The 23394-nt window shown below is 35.3% G+C and overlaps 1 protein-coding gene and 1 long non-coding RNA gene across 8 annotated transcripts in view; one reads left to right on the plus strand and one right to left on the minus strand.

Moving 5' to 3' along the window:
* LOC124306338 (two pore potassium channel protein sup-9) overlaps positions 1 to 23394 on the minus strand; it is an 817624-nt gene that overhangs the window by 577200 nt on the left and 217030 nt on the right. The gene's annotated exons all lie outside the window — the stretch shown is intronic.
* Positions 14202 to 15308, plus strand: LOC124306420 (uncharacterized). The gene is made up of 3 exons (XR_006908608.1): positions 14202 to 14268; positions 14671 to 14848; positions 15209 to 15308. It is a non-coding gene; the product is annotated as an uncharacterized LOC124306420 (long non-coding RNA).

The raw sequence follows: 23394 nt of genomic DNA on the forward strand, positions 1-23394 counted from the left end.
CCAAATCTGACTGGAAGTGGACAAATGAGCATGACGAAGCATTTAAAAATTTAAAAGATAACTTCGCGAATAGCATCATGCTACATCATATAGATCTAAACCAGACTTTTAAACTTCAAACCGATGCGTCAAATAAGGGTATTAGTGGTATACTATATCAAACCGATGAAGACGAGAATCACTATATCATTTCTCTAGTTAGCAGATGTTTATCCACGGCTGAGGTGAATTACACTACGACCGAGAAGGAATTATTGGCAATTGTGTATTCTGTAACTAAGTTGAGGACTTATTTGATGGGAGTACCATTTAAGGTTATTACTGACAATAAAGGCTTAACTTTTTTGAGAAGTATACGATTTCAAAGTTCACGCTTGATTCGTTGGAGTATTCTGTTGCAACAATATTCGTTTGCAGTCGAACATTGTACAGGCAAGGATAATCTAATCGCTGATTTTTTTAGTCGAAATCCGGTTGGAAAATTTGAATTAGAGGATGAACCTAATAAAGTTTTAATAGCAACGCTCACCTCTGGTATACCTATATCTATGAATTATCAATATAACTATTTAGAAGCAATAAAAAAGAATTCCTTTCGATCGCAAATAAAAAATTTTAGTAAATTACAACGTGAAGATGATCAAATCAAATCATTCATAGATCAAGTTGAAAAAAAAGAATTGACTGATAAATTTTCTCTGCATGATAATATTTTATTTAGGAATAACGAAGAAACCAGTAGTTGGCAGCTGGTGGTGCCGAGAATTTTAGTGAATTTAATAACCGAAACAGTTCACGTAAAACTAGGACATCCGGGAGTATTTAAAACACTCTCTTATATAAAACAATTTTATTGGTGGAAAAAAATGCATAAAGACGTTAAAAAATATGTGATTTCTTGTGATTTGTGCCAAAGGGTTAAGCATTTAACTTATAACATGGAAGGGAAATATTTGAGAGTGAAATCTGATGCCCCAAATGAGTTGGTCACAGTTGATTTTGATGGACCATTGCCTACCTCAATTGGCGGTGTTCAACATATATTTGTATTAGTAGACGCTTTTTCCAAATATACTAAATTATATCCCGTAAAAAAGGCGACAACACATATCGTTTTGAAGAAAATTTTTAATTCATATATTAACGAAGTAGGTAAACCAAAAATTATATTATCTGACCATGGTACACAATTTACCTCACCGAAATGGGGAGTTGAATTAAAAAAGAATAATATTAGAGTCATTTTTTCCTCAATTAGAAACCCTCGGAGTAATCCAACTGAACGAATTATGAGAGAACTCGGTCGTATGTTCAGAACTTTGTGTTCAGAGACACATACAAGATGGGCCAAGCACGTGAAAGATATTGAGCTACTTTTGAATATAACAACGCATTCTAGTACTGGGTTCACTCCAAAGGAATTACATTTTGGAACTAAACCTACCGATGAAATTGAAAGAATAATATCTTTTCCAAAAACGTTAGAAACGATGAGTCATGAAAATAAAATTGTATTGGCTCGAACTAGATTAGAAGAAAGTTTTAGTAGAAGATTAAGAAATCAAAAAAAAAAACTGCTCAAAGGTTAAATTCGTTCAGGATGATCTTGTTTTAATTAGAGTACCTAAACAATCTAGTGCCTTGAATCATGTTACACAGAAATTTTTTCACCTCTTTTATGGGCCGTACCGAATTTCCAAAGTTTTCGATAATAACGCTTATGGTCTAGTTGACATTAACGATTCTACTATAGATAAGGGTATCTATAATCAAATTAATCTAAGGAAATACCACCGACCATCTTAGATATCCGCTTTTCTCACTTATATGTATATATGTGTATGCCTATATTTAGGACTATTTTTGACGTGCAAAGTATTTATGTGATAAATAATTGAATGTGAATTTTAAGAATAAGACCCCACTCATATGAGTGTAAAATAAATTAAGACGCAAGGTTCATTGAATGTTCTAGGTTAAGTCAGTTGGTAAAAAAAAAAAAAAAAAAAAAAAAAAAAAAAAAAAAAAAAAAAAAATCAATTTCTTTAGTCAATAAATTTGATTTTGTTGGGGGATAAATGTGACGATGTATATATTTAGATCGACGAAAGTAAGAACCGAAGGTCGGATGGATCAGCGGATCAGCGGATCAGCCGATCGGCAAATTAGTAGGCCTACGACTTTAGAAGGAAAGAGTTGCGTATTGAGGTGTCAGGAAATTATAAAGTGTGAAATTAGCTCAAATCCTGATCAGGTAACGAATTCAATAAATAACTACGAACTAAAACAAGAAAGAAAGTCACACCATCCTAAAATTATAAATACGACACATCAAACACTCGCCCTTCACATACTTCGAATAATTGTTCCGCTCGATTTTATCTACACACACTTTTACCGTCCGTTTTTATGTTATTGTTACTATTGGTTTAATTCTTACTCGACTATTGTCTCATATATCTTTTAACTTATACCCCTGTGCTGTCCACTTATAGTTATTTTAAACGATCAAACCACGTTTGTTGGGTTGCGACGTGCAGGGACTAGAAATTAGGGAGTTGTACTATCAAATTACCGTTTATTGTTAAACCAAACTGACCCCAAATACATGCATAATTTCCTCTCTGATCGTCAACACCCATTTCCCGTAATTGTTTATTTATTTCCCTTTCTTTTATATTTTTGACTTATGATCCACAAATAAAAATTCATTACACTATCATATTTCCCGGTGAGAATTCTATTGACATTAGAACAAAATGCACGCATCTGCGATAAAATCAGTACTTCTAAAAATTTTGATTTCATTGCAGATTTTGCCTACTTTGGACAGGTAGACAAAATTGCAAACTCATCTGCATTCAGTTTTGAGTGTAACGTTGCCAGCAATTTCCTTTTAGAGCAATGACTAGGAAGCAAGGATTTTAACAATTTATTACAATGGTTGACAGATGCTAAGAAAACTGATTTACTTGATGTAAATGGCTGTCTGAAAAAAGTACTCTACATTGTTCATCTCTATCTACAAGAGAGTTCCCGGCCAACATACACTCTTTACATTGTTTACAGTTATTAACATGCTGTTACAAAATTTGAGCAACGTAATTAGCAGCATGACTATTTATTGGGTTAGAAAAAATGGAATGTAAGCTAAAGTGTTGGGGAAAATTTTCAAGAGGTAAAGGCAAATCATCCGTTGAGCTATCGTCAGGTTCATGATTAACGTTTTGATTCTCCACCATGCAACGCAAATCTCCAAGCATATTACCTTGGTCGTCTTCACAATTCCCTCCTCGTGAATGAGGAATCGAGATGCTATTATCGACCAGCGATTGATATGCTGCGGTGAATTGCTTGCTTGAGGGATTTCATTACACCAACCATGACTACAAATCAAACCGAAATAATTTTCCAATGAGTCCTGGTTCATATTTCAAGGAAAAAAAAGGAAAAATTTTCTTCAACGAGGAATCGCTTCCAGATTTGTCGAAACCCATTCAATGTTCTATTCCAATTCGCTAAGCACGGAATTGTTCTAACTGGCTAGGACTGTCCATGTTGACGAAGCGCATTCTTTGTAATTTCTTGCGAGCATCCGCCCATAACCGTCTGTGTTTCGAGGTGAGTGTCACTGCACTCCGTAAATTGGTGAACCTTTCTCCAGCGGAAGATTCATTGTCTGAATCAAATAAATCATCAAAGAAAAATAATACCTTGCTGGTATCCAGCGCTTCCTTTGGCATTCTATTTCCTGCTGATGGTGTAGATCCATATTGTGCTACCATGGCTAGAAAAGGTGCACAATTTTTCATAGACAAGTTTTCACATTCTTCATAGACGCTGGTTGTCAGTTTCTGCATACAAGTCCAAGTCGAGTAGCAGCTCCAAGTGACTCCACTTTGCAAAATAACGTTCTTCGACTCCTTGTTCTGAAGACTGAAACTCCAGATATTTATTCAGGAGATTGTTTCTCAAACATTCTAAAAGACGAGGAGGATCGAAGATGGGAATGATTTTCATCTCAGAAAGCATGATTAGAGTGGGATCGTTTGCTAAACCCTTTTTCACTTTAACTCTACGATACTCTTCTTCCAATTAATCAATAGCAGCAACATTAGAACTCCCTTAATCACAAAATGTATTAACAAGTGTCAAGCCAACTTCCTTCAGTACTTGAACATGTTATTTTAATAAATTGATCATTAGAGCCGTGGTTGTTTGTGATACACAAAATGTGAAACTAAGGGGCATTTTTCAATTATTTTTTATACCACGGACCATAAATACTGGAGCATGGTCTGCAATAGTTGATGTTCTACGATTACCCCAACCTTCAAAACCTACTATTTTATCGAGTTTTTTGTCATATTGTAAATTTGGTTCCAATTTTACCTCAACCCACAAGAGTGTGATGAATTTGTTTTGAGGATCTTCCAATGAATCTACTTTATTTTCGAAAGCTCTAATAACCTTTTTACTAATTCCAGCATCTAAGAGATATCTATTTAATAATGATGTTAACGTGCGAACGGATGGTAATTGAACTTGGGATTGAAGCAAACGATACCCTCTACCAGATGCTTTCATCCAGGAAAGTGATGGAAGTTTTTCCTCCAGAGTGAAACGCCGACCTCGCGGTGAAACACTGTTGTTTTTGAGCTGCATTCTAAAAAATATAAACTGTTTTTTAATTAATCTTCCCGCAAATGCTTCAAGAGACCTATCCTTACACAGTTTCATAGCTTGGTGCAACCGGTCTCTGTATGTTGAAGCTCGTTTTTCGTAAGTATTGACGGCAGCTATCAAACCTCGAGCTTCCTTTATGAGGTACCTTTCTCTTTTTGGAAGACCCGATAAATGAGACCCTAGAGGACGTTTCCGTTTCCGTGAGATGGATACAGATTCGCTCTCATTGGGCTTCGTTACATGTTCATCGCCTTGGTATGATGAAGGGGTGACTGACTGCTCAATAAGCTCTGTCTCCAGAACAATTGTTCGACAATCCTCAGAGCTTCTCGGAGACTCATATACCGCAGAATCACCGCCATTCTCGACAGTACGAACCGGTAGCCGCAATCTCGGTAAAGCCGCCTCTTTGAGAGTAAGCCTTTGAGTTTGAGCCAAATAGTCAGTGCTGGAAAAATGCCGGTGACACACTCGATATTTGTTCAACTCCACAACCCCTAGGTTACTCAGTTCAGGATTTCCTAAACTTTTCACCCAGAGGTAAGCTTGGTTGACATTTTTCGGGATCCGGTAGGCTCTTTCTTTGCGATCATCTGTCTCGCACGTAGGCATCACACATTTCCACAACGCAATGGTTTTTCTTACAGAAGCCATCGTAGACACAAACCGTCACCTTGCCTCAGTAAATCTAAAATTTTTTAATTTTCACAAGCCACTCCGAACACTATAGTATACAACGCTTGCAAAAATCATAATGTCTGCGCGTTCACTACATCACTGTCATGGCGTCTGAAATGATGAGCTGACTGCAGCACCACCAGCGCCTCTGTAGGAGGCTCAAATCACTAATTGTAAATCACGCTTCGGTTCTCCCCTATAGAGTTGCGGGCCTCTGCTCACACTACGAAAACAATGAAAGCAACACCTGTCGGAAAAAAACATAACCTCACAATAGTTGAATTCTATTCAGTACATTCTACTACCTATCTAGATAATTTTTTCACAGATTTGCTACATTCTCTATTACCAGAGTGGCAACACTGATCAGTGGCGACCTTGAATACATGTATTTTCGACGTTAGGTGACCCGACTTGACTATTCACACATTCTTTTGAAACCTTAAATCTCAGCACTAAGTAATCACAATAATAACGGTCGATATTTTAATTCGAAATAATTTTCAAGTTCAGAGAATGTGGCCACGTGTCCTTCAAAATATCTTATAGCGCTGTGAAGTGTACGTAAGTTATAGACTGATGTTTGAATTCCAGCGTGTGAACAACTGTGCGTGCCTCGGTATGTACGTATATGTTATACGTAAACTTGACACTGAAGAGACACCCGCGGCATTTAATTATTCGTAATCTTAAAGTAACTGAGATGTCACTGTCGGTAAAGCCTTAAGAGTTTCGTCTCTCGATTATCAAATGAATTACTTGAATTATTTTATAACGAATCCCTAGGGCTCAAACAGTTAATTAGAAAAAGTTTCAGATAATTCAACATGGTTCTTAAATATCCAGACTCTGTAATACAGAAGTAAAAAAAAACTATCAAGGGTTTTCAATTTTCTTTTCTATACGTAATGATGATTTTAAAAACGGATTGTAAGTATTTTTCAGTCACCTATACAATACAAAATTTAAGTTACATTGACCTAGAATTCGTTACAGTAAATTCAGTTGATTGAGTTCTTCTTATTGATTACGAGTTACTGATTAGGTATTTGATTATTGATTTACGACAGAGCGAATGAACGATCTGAAAAAAAAAATTATTCGTAGTATCTAACTTTGACTGGCAGTTAAAACGACTGTTTGAGAGAGTTAAATGCACTGAAATGCACCGTTAGTCCAATTTGTTCATATACAAAGTCAGTTTCAGGTTTGCAACAATCTATGAGTTTCTCCAATCGCATCATTAATCCACTTTCACTCCATTTCCCGTCCTTCGGTTTATTTTATATTTTACAACCTTAAGTATCTGCAGATTGAAATTTCCCACGCAATTTGACGCTAAGACCAACATTTTTGATCATATCTCACACCTCCTTGTAGTTTCTTCGTACATTTCCTCCGCGAAATACCTTTTATTTCTCATTTCCTTCCATCAGTCAGTATTCAAGTTTTCAGGTGACGCATTCTCCACATCTCTTTATCAAAATCAGCCTTCCGTGACTTGCAGCCACGTACAAAAATATTCTAGTTCGACTATGGTCGCACGTTAATTTAAACTATATTTCAACATTCAGCCTTCAAGTTCACCGTCTTATGTCAACTATGTAATCCTAAAATTTTTAATCAGTTTTTCAGTCAACTTATTTAATCACAGTCTGTGAGCATCCCGCATCAATTTCATTCGTTTACAATCTACTTTTTCCACTGACATATTTGTTGTACGTATTGTATTTTTAATATCTTGATCCACACAGCCTTGATGCTTTGATCAAAACGAAAACACACTAGCGCAAACACTATTGTGTATAACACTAACCTGAATCAATTTAAACCAATCAACCCATCTACTTTCAAATGAAAGTATTGATTCAAAATGCTTTCATTTGAGTAAAGAAATACTTTTTGAACGATTTGGAGATTTTTTGGACATGTTTCAGAAATTGATTTTTTTTTTAAATTACGTTTTTCTTACGATATGAAAATAATTGTACAGAATCAATAGCGACAATCAATTTGTCAGAAAATTTTATCCCTATTTCATATACTTGACAATTATTTATCATGCAATATGTCTCGATAAAATCGTAAATAAAAATGAAAATCAAGATTGTACACTACGGTGTACAAAAAAGTGAATGGGTTGAAAAAGTTTAATTTTTGCAGTATGAATCTGCACAGAGAACAGATAAATGATGCACTGTGTACGAACTGTGCTTACATGTCTCATTGTATTCACGTATAAGGCAACGAAACATTCTTATCGGGATATGCATACGTCATATACACTTATGTTTAACGTGCATAAAGATGGAACAAAAGAACGGATTCTGGACTGATGCATCTACATGAATGTTGAAATCAAAGGGGGATAAGAAACTAATACCAGAATGACCTTTAGAGGAGCAGATCTCCAGGACGCTATTGTTTTCGGAAGCGCAATGGAATATTCACGAGCTTTTAAAGATTCGACGAATTAATCGGTTCCTTCCGAGGCTTCAGCACACAAACCGAGGAAATTATGAATTGACCTTACGCGAACGAAAACAAAAAAAAAGTACAAAGTAACTTTTTTACGCACTTATCCCGGTTTATTAGTTACCCTACATTTACAGTTAATTCACGTCTTTCTGGTACCATCCCACAGTTTAGAAATTAAATAGAAACATGTCATGCCTAATTCAAGAAGCGGAATAGTGTGTTGTGGCTTCAGTATTGATCTGAAACTTTCAACGATAACTTGAGAGTTAGAATAAGAGAAGATTAATTGTATAATTGGGGATGGAATATCTGTTACGATGTTTAAGTTGAATAGAAGTGGTAACGAATGTCATTGTTTGTTTAATCAAACTTGTTCAAAGATCCAAGGTATGTATCAGAGTGCTACAATTTACCCGGCCAATAGAAGTTCGGAGAATTGAAGGAAACACCAAAGTATTTGTAGCTAGTTTTCAGTCGATTTAAGGTTATAGTAATCTGCTGCAGCTAAATCCAGATATTTTTTGAAACTTTATCGTTACGACCTTTAGACTTCAGATTCTTTTCCCACACTTTTCTTTACAAGCTACATTATACCTTGCATCTTCTGATCACCACCCTACTGCTTTGGTTCCCATATCGCATCAGCAGAATACTCCTACACCTAAGCCCTTGCATTCTTCCCCCATATATTCATACTCTGAATTCATCTTTCATTCGGGCAACATCTAAATTCACCTCCCTCTCGTTTTCTAATTCCCCCTGCACATCTTGTTATTGTACTCTTCATATCTTGTACAATAAATCAATTATGTACTCAAACAGTCAACTCCTGAATACAAGTTTCTCTTATTTTTTCTTATCCTTCGTACGTGCACGTAGTCGACGGGTTGCGAATCCGAAATAAACCGTAACAACATCACGACTGGATGTGGGTGCGATCATTGATAGCCGCTCGTCGGGATCACAATCATTTACACCGTAGCATTACCATGCATCAATCTCTACCTCAACATGTCTTAATCTTTCAATTCACCCTGGGCCGCTCAGCGTCATACCTTTTTTTGCAGCTGTTCATTTATTAAAACTACTTTTTTGCTAATAACTGCCAAGTTTTTTCGTTTCACACGGTCCCCAAAATATTTCTAGATTTAAAAAAATATAAAACTCATCAATCTTTTTAAGCAAAAATAACACATGTAAACAAATGGTCGGAATTCGTACTTTTCCGCTGATCCACAATTAAAATTCGAATGCGCATTTTTACACGAACTTAATAAGTACCAACAAATTTATCTTCTTGTTGATTTTATTTGTCCGCCATATTGGGACCGCCATTTGGAGTTTTCTAATATAGAGTTCATGTTTGTAATCAGTGACCCTAAAAACTCATGCATGCAAAATTTCAAGTAAATCGCACGTAAGGAAAAATGTATGCTTGAAAGGGTTGAGAAAAGAGGATTTCGAGGTATCTAGGGTTTATTACTGAGATTACCAAATACACCGGATTCTAAGTGGCCATTATGGCATCGAGTAGTGGGTGGGGGTAAGAAATCAGAAAAACCGACAATCAGAATGTCCAGAATTCCGAATTTAATAAACTCGAATAAAACATATGTGAGAACAGACACTATCAGAAATTTTAAGTTCTGAATAGTGCCCAATAAAAAGCTGCAGTTTACCTAAAATGTATTTAGTAGAGGGCTCTATTGTCCGAACCCACTGACTTCAGAGAACGTTAATCCAAGAATTCAGAAGTACAGAATTTAATAATGTATAGAGTCAATGTTCTAGAGAATGAATTTGTAGAAAGTTTCATATTCTCAAATGTCCAAATATTATAAAAGTAAAAAATAGAACTTCATCATCTAGAAACGGCAGAAAACAGATATACAGAATGTAGAAGGGTCATTATTCAGAATCGTACAATTCAAAAAGATCAGTATTCCGAACGTAACCGATCAGATGGCTTAACACCAGAATTTCACATTCTGAGTCTATCCAACTAATCTATTTTGCCTTGTAAAATGTTTTATATACAGAATCAAATAAGTTCTTTTCTCAATACTTAATAATGAAAAAAGAATGCAACGCAACTGGAGAACTGTGAGTTGTTAAAGCTGTTGGGTTAGGCCTTTGAAGTGTGGCCAACGATGTGCCTGTTTTTATTTGCTGACTTATAAACTGCTCACGTCGCGAACAAGCTGAATAACAATATCTTCGGGCTAGCATTTAGCTCAGGTTTTCACATATTTGCAATGGATACTTATTTCAAATTACGTTGCCCTACCTGATTGACCATTTCATACTAAGTTTTATCAAAATGAAATATCTTTTAGAATTTACGTCCACCGTCTTGGATCCGCCAATTTGAATTCTTGACCTTTAAACACAGATTCGTAATCAACGAGTTTAAAAACCATTCCATACTAAGTTTTATCGAAACGAAATAACTTTTAGAATTCTCATCCGCCATATTGGATCCGCCATTTTGTATTATAAAATTTCGAGTTCGGATTCGTAATCAGCGACCCCAACACACCAGGTAAGCAAAATTTAGACTGAATCGCATGTAAGAAAAGATGTGTGCATAAAATGGTTAACTAACAATCAGATAGGAGTGTCAGAATCTCGAATTTTATGCAGGTGCATAAGGTGTATCTTTTCATCTGCAATATTTTTATGTCATTAAAAGAATAAATACGACTTTTGATATCATAAACTTATATTTCTTGGCATCTGATATGATATGAGTTGACTCTTCTGATATATTGCGATTCTTCATTCTGATGATTCTGATATACTGCAATTCTATATTCCGAGCTTTCTATGAGATTAGGTACTACTCGAAGTTCTAACCATTCTGATTCTTGAGCCTTCGTATTTATGAATTCGAATAGATGAAAATTCTACTTTATGATCCATCTGAAGGTTATTTATTTGTGTTTGTGAGCAATTCCATTTGCCTCATTCTGCTAATGGCCTTTTGGGATTTTCACCAGTTGTGTATTCTAAATTCTATAACTTCAAATTTCGATACCTTTGTATTCTAATTCCATTATTTCTGACTTAATGAAGATTCACCACTTTGTTCTTTCGTGACTGTGAGTTTTCGATACATCTATGTTCGGAATTATGATAATTCTAATTTTTGGTTTTTCTGATTTTTTACCCGCACCCCACACAGAGACAGTGATTCATGGACGGCTAATTTTTCGAGTATATATGAGTCATTCCCTGTAAGTATTAATAATTCCAATGAGTTTTGGGTCACCCCAATAAAATGTGACTGACTTTTGAGTTGACTTTGATGCTGAGAATAAAATGTAATTAATTTTACTAAATATTGTTCCAAAAATTTTGTGGGAATGTAATTAAATCACATGAATGCACTTAAATTACACAAATGCAATACTAAATAGTAAATACTCAAAGTTACTAGTAATCGAATGAATTTTAATGACAACTGCACAAAGTAATAAATAATTAAATGGATTTTTATTACAAATGCTCACAGTATAGAGTAATTAAAAGCATTTTTATTACAAATTCACAATGTAATGAGTAGTTAATTGTGAATTTTTTACTACAGGGGGCAATTTGCAAGGTTGAACTTGCAGCTTGTTTTAGACTCGCACTAACTTTCGCGTAAACTCTTTATTGTTTTTTGCAAAATTTGCAAAATGTAATTTGCAGAAAATTGAAGCCTGATATCTCAAATTTTGCTAACAATTAGAAAAAAATCGATACTAATTACATTTGTAACTTGTAATTGAAATTTTTATAATTTTATTTGATTTTAATTAGCAATTTTCTTTCTTTCAAATATATACAGAATATAATTAATTCAAAAAACCTCCAACACTAGTTATAAGTAACTTGTCCACAGTAAATGACATATTCAATATTATTGACATTGTATAACCACGTGTGTGATTTATTATTTATTTGACATTTATACCTGCATTTCGATAAAAAATTTTGAACTTTCTGGAATGAAATTTATTTGAAATGCTATAGCGACCCACCAGAAAATGATTCTATGATTATTGGTTAAAATAAGACAGTTGAAGTAATCAAGCATGCTTCTAATTTTATCCAATCATCGATATTTCTACTTTTCATTTTCCAGCTTTTTCGATTTCATGATTGAATTCTCAGACTTTCAATACAGAACAGTCCATCACGTCGAAAAATAACTCCGTAGTTATGATTGAAATATTGTTCTCTGTGTTCAATTCTTTTCCCATGTAATTATTGAGACTGGAATTTTGAGAAAAACTCACTCAACATCTATGAAGGGGTTGTTGAATTTATTTTTCAATTTGAAAACTCACTCAAAGTTAGATACGGAGTTTTATATGCCACTTCTCTGCCACAAAGTTAACCACCTACTGATGAAGCAACTTCTTACACAGCATATTTACGGAATCTTTTTCAGTCCTATAAATCTCTCCAAGATCTGCTTAAGGTAAGTGTACCAATTATTGTCGCCTTTTGACCCAATTATTGACCATTTTATTTTTCAAAATTAAAAATTAACGGTGAATTTCTCGATGACTAAGACCAATTGCTAGAGCGTTAAACACTATAAATTTATTTTTTGGTAGTTGAAGACCTACAAATCAAACAGATGAAACCAAAAAAGGTCAATAATTGGGACCGGTTCAGTAACTGGTACACTTACCTTACACCTAAATTCGTATTCGTAATGATACTTTGAACCTTATTAACATATCATGAGATTTTGAATATTTGTGAATCTTGAATCTATGAAAATTTGTTTTAAAAAATCCATGTTCATACTGTATATTTAAAGCATATACGTATAACCACTTGGAAAAGTAAAACATCAAACTATCACTGCTGCTACAGACAGTCCTGATTTTCATGCCTGCCTACTTATTGTAATACCTAAATTCACAAAAAAAAGTCGCACAACGGGAAAAGGCGTTTTCAACCGAAAAAAACTGGCACACTCACACACTGAAAAATAAAAGAATACGTACAAGAATGATTTAGCGAATTCTAAAAGTGTTGGCAATTGAATCGCGTTCTCGAGTTGCTTTAAAATCGAGGAAATACGTGAAATGTAGGGAATAAGTAAAGCACATGCACCTCTTAAGAACTCCATACGATTTATACATGAAAATATGAGGAATCCAAAATTGCTCTGCAGAAGCAACTTTATCGCGAAAAAAGATGAAATTTTTCGTGGGAAGATTTTAGATGAAAATAAAAGACGAAGTAAAAAAAATCATCACCCACGATGAGGTGGGTTATACGCGTATAATGGCGCGGTAGAGGTACAGCCGGGGTGCGTTGGTTACGTCATATCTTAGCGTTACGCGCAAGCGCTCTAAACGGATGCTGGGTACGTGTTGATCGTTAACCACCTTGTACCTTATGCCCTGCGACTCGATTCATGCGAAGGACAAGCCCTTGCATATTCCAGGCGAATACAGAGAGCCAGAAAATTGAACAGACAAAATGAAAGGTAAGAGGCATTTTCTTGTCATCATACACACATGTTGCATAGGTATGCAGAACACAAAAATAAGAAAAAGATAATATAGTCGGGAAAAGTATGAAAAAATCTCTACACGTTGTGCTTGTACAAGGTGTACCATTTCAAGTTGAAATGCCAAATACCTTAGGATATGTATATCTATTTAACTCTTTGAAGTATACATTTTTTCTCACAGCCAAATTCCGTGAAAGTGGATGTGTTATGGGTTCTCGAGGTAGCTGGTTTCAAAAATGGGTTCAGATTTGACAATTTTCTAAAATCCAAATTTGTCGATCTAATATGAGCGAATGGCATGAATTTTTATATTTTCAGTACGCCATATTGGATTCACCATTTTAAATTTTGAAATTCCGACGTCCGATTTGTTTTCAGCGACCCCGAGAATCCTCGAGTAACAAATTTCAAGCGAATTGGATCAACACTTGTATTTTTATCCCGCCATATTGAATCTGCCATTTGGAATTTTGAAATTTTTTCATCAAATTTATTTTTAGCGACCCCAAAAACCCAATATTACCGAGTTCCACTTTTCTAGTCTCCATAACCGTCCCACAATTACATTTATTCTTTGAAAACATGCATTTTCACCCGTTTGTTTATTTATAGTATTCACTATGTTCGCGGAATCTTCATAATCCTTTTTAAAACATCGAGATTGACATCTTAGAACTCTGGTTATGCAAAAAAAATGACAGCGATATCTCAAAAATTGAATGTAAATTTAGAATAACCGATTCAAAAAAGGTGTGTCATATATGAGACGCTATGCCAAAAATAATTAAGTTTTGCAGGAAATGCTTTTGGAGAAAGCCTTAGAGTTGTCAGGATGACGTTCAGATGTGGTGCCTAACAACTACCTTCACCGAGAGAACTCTTCGGTTGTGCTCACTATACATTCTGTAACTATTTTCATTGTACACCATAACCGAAAAATATTATTCCGGGTACAAATGAAAATCCGTTTTGTTGCCGTAATCAGAAGATCAAGTATGCGTAGCTATCGTTTTTTATTATGGTCTCTTGTACCATATTTTCTTGTTATTATTTCGCTAATTTAAAACTACTGCAATAGTAAATAGAAGTTAAAGGCTTATTTGAGTTTAAAAAATGTAGTCAACTTGATAAACATATTTAATATTGCAGCAACCAGAAAATCTGTTATTGACAACTACAATTACAATAAATAGTTATTTGTATCAGGTTTTCTTGTAATACCAACAATATTTAAGCCGTTGTTGCAACGATACCAATTCTATTACAATTTCCTAGTACCTAACTATAACAAATGAAACTTTTCTCAGCGTACTTACGGGAAGAATATCGGACCTCTGCATCACGGATTTGGCCAAAACTCCTAACGCTCCTAACGTTTTCCCTCTAAATATGGAGCTTCTGATGTGTAGTTTCATCGATTGGGCCGTTCTTCTGCACTACTCGTACGGTTAAAATTGGACCCATCTTTGTCAGCCGTTTAGTAAGGTAGAAAAATGGCAACTACTTTTCAAAATATCCGAAAGAATTCAAATTGGGAACGAAAATTTAAGATGGCCTTGATATCTCCTTACTGAGTTCACTAAGAAAGTAATTGTTAGCGCCATGTGATATCCTTTCTAAGCAACAAAATTTTCGTATAAAACATTTTTCCATGAAATCTATTTACCAATAGGCATTTGACCTATGACGATAATACGTAATTATAAATGTGTGCGCTAAACTTTACGACTCACAACTGATTATACGCACCCATTTAATTCCTCGTAGTGGTGCAAGATTTAATACGTCATTTATATAATTTAAAACTAATTTGCACACTAATCTTTAAAAACGAACATCTCACAGGAACGGTCTGACAAGACGCACAACAGAAAGAACACCATAAATGGATTTTACATCAATAACGGAACCTGTTGGGTCAAACTTCATGGATAAGTGATAAAACCGTTAATTTAATAAAAAAAAAAAACTGTTAAGAATAATTAGAAATTCACAAATAAATAGCAATATAAAAAACAATTGATACAAAAGAACTAATTAGCTAAACAACCGTATTTTACCTTGTGTATGATTGTGTGAATGAATATATGAGTATGTAATTTTAAATGTAACGAAATAGATGATGTCCATATATTTATATGATCAGAGAGTTAGAAAAGTAAAATTCAATGGCATGAATGATTAAAAGATTTCTATGGTTATTTATATTTTATTTATTTAAATCAATATCTGATGTAACTGTCATAGTTATCATCGTTCTTGTTGTATTTTTTGTATGCTTGTCCATTTTCTTATGATTACTGAATCCAATTCTTAACCTTCCCGTTGTTTACATATGTCTCGTTATTATATAAAATCAAAACAGATATTCACAGTCCATTGTACTAAAAATGGGAGTCCTCATAGGTATGTGGGGCGAATGCATTTCGTCTCACTACCCGATGCCGTTCTCGGAGAATGTGTGGTTGATAGTCACTGCAAATATGCCCGTAAACGTCATATCGACAACGAAGTCGTTGCAGTCTAGGTTCCCCTTATTTGCGCAAAACCAGAATCATACGATTTAAAAAATGACTGAACTGAAGAAAAAATATTACTCTTGGTGCTCGCCTTTTCGACAGTCAAACTCTATCCATGACATTAAAAAAAAAAAAATTATTCGTCATAATAATTTATTAAAAAAAAATTCTAGATAGATATATCACGTCCTCCAGACATTAGATACTTTTCTCACACTCCTACAGCTGCCTTATACCCTGTATCTTTTTCTCATCATTACCCCACTGCCTCAGTTTTCATACCGCATCAGCAGAATGCTCCCTCTACTCCTGCACTGCAACTAGCTAGCTCTTCGTATCCTTCCCCCATATTCCACTCTGAAATCATCATTCATTCGGACAACATCTAAAAGACCTCTCTTCCCTTTTTCCACCTTCACGTCTTCTCATTGCGCGCGCCATATCTTTGACAATAAATCAATTCTACAACAAAACGTTCAACACTTTAATGTAACTTCCTCTCACTTCCTTTGATTCCTCGTACGTGCGCGTAGTCGACGGGTTACGATTCGAAATAGGCCATAATAAGGTCGCCGCTTACGATTAGTATGGATGCGATCATCGACAGCCGCTCATTGTGATCACTATCATTCACCACGTAGCAGATAGTTCACTCTCCAATTTTTAATACATTTTAGGATAGTTTTAAACCTAGATAAAAAAAAAATTAAACCAATAATCGTTTTAACCGTTTTGTCGCAGTTCTAATCCAAAACAATTTGGTCGCAACGGTGGTAAACATTAAACTAAAAATTGAAATGAGTGTCAGAAATTACAAATGTAAGCTGTAATGGGAACTTATTTATTAAAATAACTACAGGAAAATGTTAAAATCTTGAATCCCAATTTCTAATCAAAGAACAGTTGCCAAAGAGATGGAACGATGTTATTTCGTGTGAAGCGTCAAATATGGATCAAGAAATAAAGACAAACATATTGCAGTAGCATACCAGTAAAAGCTATGCGTGAGTACACGAAGGAAGAAACACTTCGGCCGGTAGTAGCCATGGTGTGAAGAATTAGGTGCCCTACAGCGCAGCTTTTCGGACTAACCAATAGAAAAGTGCAACCGATTGACGTCACAAAAGGCAGTCAATTCAGAATTATTAGAAGATTCCAAGGTAGATTAGAATGTTACATATGAAACGTTGAATGAAGTCTTCAATCCATGTATAGTGAAAATGTGAATACTTTTACCTCTGCAGATGCCACCATGATTCTTACAGCCCTTAACCGAACAACTGAAGATTTTATCGAATTTGTGAAACGATGCGAGTTAACGCGATTCGTGACCCACTACGTTTGTTTGTGCGTTTATCAATGTGTAGTTAAGGTTATGTTATAATGTGTACGCGTGCATGCACCTGCCCTGCAGCCTCACTTTGACTTGCCGTGATGTCCACTGGCGGAATTCGTGAGCTTTTACGAAAATTGGTCCTCTATGGAGCACACCTTGCTTCTTACACCATAGTAGTAGCATAACGAACTCATATAACGCAGTTATTATCGATTCATAAACGTAGCACATGTAGTCGGGGAATTTCCTGAGCTATCGTGAGTAAAAGATTTGAAACTTTAGTTGACGTAGATTGCAGCTTACCGAGCCAGAACTCTCGCGGAGTAAGCTGCCTGTAACGAACAGAGAACGAAATAGGTAAAGGTATTGATCTAATCCAACAACAAGTAACGGTTTAAGTCGACACCATCTGTTTCCGGTAAGTTATTGCTAATGCAATTAGTAATATTGCGCTGTTTAACTTCTAATCGAAAATATCGCCGAGCATCTAAGGTATGTTCATCATTTAAATTGTATGCCTGCTCAATTATAAAGTCAGATATATCAGGAAACGCAAAACAACACCAGAATATTTTTAACGCCAGCGCACGTCTATCGTCAACTATTAATTGCTGCATTTACAAGAATGGAAGTTCGCACCTATTCGCTAGGTGCTTACACGTGTACAGATCACACGTGCGGATATAACCACACAAAGTTGAATCTGTGTGCTATTGTTCATATGCTTAACACTCATGGTAATAGGTGTAATAAATATACGAGTTAAGCGGACGCAAACAGTATAAGAAGAAAAAAATTTATCGGCGTCATCAGGTCAATAATAAAAAAAAAACTGAACGAGAAGCTCGTTTCGCTTCTACTGCAGATAGGTCCTCCTCAGACTAGAAATGTTTTACTGAAAGAAACATATTTTACAACCGAAAATGATGTCACAACGTAATATTAACAATAAGTGATTCATACGAAAAATAGCCCTAATAAAACACAAATTAGAACATAACCATAGTTTCAATTTCTCTGCTGTTAGTATCCTCCACCACGAAACTGACTTCAGAAAACGTTTCATTTTAGAAATGTGTAACATTGTTGGAGAATAAGGCTCAGTTGACCTTAGATCTGATACTAAGAACTTTAGCAATATTTATTTTAATCTAGTTTCGAACAGAAAATAATTTATCTTTCCCTAGAATCTTGTTCATGATACCGAGTCGTCGTCCTACGTATTTATCCAACATGGTATTTCTCTTTGTCGCCAATTTGATTCGCAACAAGTTGTCAACGGATTTTTTCCGCCTGATTAATTCAATTTTTGATTAATTACTTGTAATAAAATGGTTCCTAAATAACTAGATAAATGAATGTCTTCACTCTCAACAACCTGGTAAGTTTCTGTTTGCTTTTTTCCGCTGTGGTGGATATTGACTATATGTAACATTTCTTGGTCGTAGAATGTAATGAAGCGACAAAGAAAAAACCTCATGGGTGTAGACGATCAATTATTCATTTGTGGTGTGCTAACGTTTCGGTCGAGGCAAAGGTGGACCTTCATCAGCGGCCGTAAATCGAAAATTGTACAATTGCAAATATCCATATTATTATTATTATTTTTTTTTTCTTTAGTGGAAACAATTTATAACGATGTATAAAGTTACTACTAAACATCATCAACAATCCGAATAACAAAATCAATCATCGAGCATATCAATATTATTAAGTTTCAACATGAAGGTCAAGAATATAAATATATAACGTTGTGTTTACAACAAGGTAGTTATAGCATTCCCGCTGACAGTACAAAGTACGAGTATTTTTGACAAAAATCAAGAGCATTTAAGTTATAACGATATATTCAATATTGAAGCTATTATTAAATCAAGCATATTAAGAGATATTTTGTGAAATTTACGAAAACATGACTTCCATTAGCGCCTGATGTTGTTGTTGGTTAGATGTTTAGCGGATAAGTGCCAGTATTTGAATGGTGATACATGAACTTTGTCGACTGGTTGGTACCTTACAATCGATTTGTTATGGCGCGAGTTTTCGAAGTGGTAGATATTAACGTAAGCTTGTTTTTTTTTTTCTTGAATCGTTCCTGTGTATCATGACCTAGCACTCAACGTGAACATACATTTCCTCTTCGATGCAAAGTTTCAAATTTTTCGGCACTGATGTCTGTTTCACGTATTTGAATGTAAGTTAAAATAATTTTCTTCATACCTCGGTCGAAAGTATGTACTTTCGGCCCTGATTTCAAGGCAGAAAGTCTAACTTTTGTGCCTTGCTAACGCTATGGATGCGCCCTCTACAACAGCGGGAGTAAACATTTCTCTCGTGCATGCCGGTACGCGAGACTGCCACAACTGCCGTCATTGCCGGCTACTACCACATAGTTAACCATAACTGTGTTATTGTTTTTCCGCAGGATCGAGAGATAACCTTAAAGTTCTTTAATTTATATTAATTAGATTCTAATTAGATTCTAATTAGATAATCAAAAATAAAATACAATGAGTGAAATCACCTCGAGTGATGAATCTATGGACGAGGAAGAAGTGATCAGAGATTTTGATGCAGAGACTGACTCAATAATACAAACCGGCACATTACCAAAGAAGTCAGCAGACAGGTACAAATTAGTCTACGATGCGTACAAAAAATGGAAGATAGACCATACAAGTTCTGTGTCAACTTCAGAAGCGACTAATTTGATTGTATATTTTAAAGAATTGAGTAAGAGGTTAAGCCCTCCAACTCTATGGTCATTTCGATCAATGTTAAAAAAGACCTTAAGTGCAAACGAAAATATTGACATTAATAAATTTCAAAATTTGAGAAGTTTTATTAAAAACAAATCTAAAGGACATAAGTGTAAAACGTCATTAGTCTTTAAGTGGAATCAAATAATGGACTTTATAAATAATGCACCAGACCTCACACATTTAGTTACAAAGGTAGGTACTAAAATTAATTTTATCAAGCTCTTCATTAAATCAAAATCTCATTTTTATAATAATAATAATTATTATTATTTCAGGTGATTCTTATATTTGGCATTTGTGGGGCCATGCGATGTGATGAGCTGAGTAATATTGAGTTGAATAATATCGAAGATCTTGGTGATAAGTATCTTGTTTCTGTTAGCGAAACGAAAAATGATGTTCCTCGTAAATGTATAATTGGGGAACATTTTTATCTCAAGTTCAAGTAATACAGCTCTTTGAGACCTGAGGAACCTTTTACCGACAGATATTTTATTAAATATTATAATGGAAAATGCCTGAAGCAAGTCATCGGTAGAAATAAAATCGGTGAAAAGCCTTACTTGATAGCATCCTATTTAAAATTGCCTAACTCTGAAAAGTATACTGGACATTGTTTTCGGAGAACTAGCGCGACATTATTATCTAACTCAGGTCCTAATATAACAATGCTGAAACAGTTAGGGGGATGGAAATCTACAAATATTGCACAAGGTTATTTTTTTAATCAGATTGTTTATAATATGACCGTTAAAAATGAGTTTATTATATTCATATTTAGTTTTTGAATAGGTACTGAAATGATACTTATTTTGTTTCTGAAAATCTTATTCAACTTTTTACAGGATATGTGGAGAATTCGATGAAAGATCGAGAAAAAATTTATGAAAGCATAACCTATGCAGCCGCATCCACCGTAACTGATCCAGAACCATCAACAAGTTCAGCGAAAAACGACTGTTCAGTTAAAATAACAAATCCAAAAAATTCTGATGAACCTTCACATGCTAAAGTAGACTTTCACACCTTTTCTGACGATTTTGAAATTGATGATGAGGATCTTGCTAGGATTGATGAACTTGATGAACCTGAAATACCGAAGTCATCACAGGTGTTTTTCAGAACCGCGAACAACAAAAAAATTCTTGAACCTAGGAATAAACAAATGATAAAACCTAGTCATTTAAAAAAAAACGAATTTCGGTTTTTTCAAAAAACAAAGACAATAAACTACCGCAAAATCCGATCAAAATCATCGGAACCGATCATTGTACAAGTGAACAAACGTCACAATCAATCTCTTTTAATCCAACTACTGATCAAAGTCCGGGTAATATTTATCAAAACTGTACATTTCATGGAAATATTATCAACAACTTTTATTTCGATTGCGATAAATAGAAAGATGACAAAAATAATAATTTATAATAGTACTATCATATAAATTTAATAAGTTTGTTCTTTTTTATGCTAATAAAATAAATAATATATTTGTTATTTATTTATAATAGTAATTTTAATTCGTTAATAAAGATACTTGTTCAAATTTATATTTTTCTTCCAGTATAATTGTATTTGATGCCTGCCCCCGACCAGCAGCACTCGCTTTGCTCGTGCAACAAATGCCGGGCAGGCATTAAAAAAGGTTATGCATATTTATCTTATGCATATTACTTTCGACCGGCTATGAAGAAAAATAGTATACACCACACGGGCCGGAAGTATGAAAGCCCTGAACTCTGCGCAGTGCAGGAATTTCATACTTTCGGCCCTAGTAGCGTAATATACTATTTTTCCTTTTTAAGTAATTGTTACTTAGTATAGCGTTGCAATGTTACTTTCGTCAAACATGTTTACCCCCCCCCCCCCCCCTCCCCGTTTTGGGTTTTGCATGCACCTGTAAAATGGCGTGCCGGTGAAATCTTTGTCTTTCTGTCTGGTAAGGAAGGGAGATGTGTTAGTAGGGTATGCCTAATCTCTATTTCCTGTTTATCGTATTAACTCAGAATTAATATCCGTTCAAACTTTTAGTGCAAGTTAGCGGGAATGCAAGTTTTTAGTTCTGCCAGTGACGCAAGTCGTAAGATTATTGCATGATGCCACGTCAAACTGCCCTTTGGCTGCGTTGCGTATGGCAAAGTTGGGCTGTTAGGCCGTTCCCGCGGTCCTATCTCATTTTTACTGATCTAATTTGAGTGCTAGCAGACGCGGGAGGTTAGAATGTAGCTGCGTACTACAGAGGTGGGCTATTAGACCGTCCCTGCATACCTTTACTAATTATCCTTATTTTGGTAACCAATGGGTTGAGTCCAAATCTTCGAAGTTTGGTAATTTTACCTGGAATTCATGCGACAACGAAAATGAATCAACTCCTATATACTTTGCTTATTACTAATTGTAAGTGCCGCTACGTAATTCCTTGGTTATGCTCCTAAGTAATTTTACTGTTTATACTGTTCCAAATTGCTTCTATTCCGTAATCTTTTCTCTAGTAAGCAAGTCACTTTAACGTTGCTTCCTCCATCCATTATAAATGTCTAATCGCATCAAAGGCACTTAGTCTATAATTGTTCTTCCAACGAATTGAATCTACTCGAAGAGGTTGCCTGCCGCATTGGCTTGGAACCATAATGAAGATCTACAAACAGCGAGTCAGTGCTACGTCATGGGTCTGTTGGTTATAGGATCGGCTGTCCGTGGTCTTGAGCAGTAACTTTGGAGCGAGTGCGGAAGCAATGATCCGCGGTCTGCCGGTGTGCCTGCGTCACTGTAGTCCACTCTCGGTGAGTCGGTGGTGCTACGTGCGTCTGTTGGTGAGTCGACGTTATTAGCTTTGTTGTGAATGCTGCTCGGCTCATATTGAGGTGGTCGAACACGTTACAATACATTCTACGAGGTCCCGAAGAATCCCTTTCGAAGTCATAAAAACAGACGAACAAAGTACATTCGGTACTTCGACGCTACAAGATTTTAGCATTCGCAAATTTTTATTTATCGTGATAAATTCCAGACGCACATTCAAAGCAGACCAGGCTCCTCATGATTGTCACCTCAGATTCTCCACCACTGACAACGCGGACTGCGAGTTGTTCGTAAAAGTTGCTTCATCTTATGGATCCTGCACATAATTTTTCACCAGGCAGTCTTTATCCTCACAGCCAAGCGAACGATCACGCTGACGCTTACGTTATATTTTCTGCGTGTACTTTAATTTTTACTTTATTAACAATAGACAAAAGACGTTCTGACCATCAATCCACCTGATTGAATAACTCATTTTGTGGTCATCCTTGTGTCTGTGTGGAAATGCGAACAAATGAAAAATTCGGAACGCCAATTTGCGTGAAATCCTGCAGTGTATATAAAAAAAACTGAGACTCTGGATTATCAAACATTTTGTTACGTATATGGAAT

Source organism: Neodiprion virginianus, chromosome 1 (genome assembly GCF_021901495.1).
Source record: "Neodiprion virginianus isolate iyNeoVirg1 chromosome 1, iyNeoVirg1.1, whole genome shotgun sequence".
NCBI lineage: Eukaryota > Metazoa > Arthropoda > Insecta > Hymenoptera > Diprionidae > Neodiprion > Neodiprion virginianus.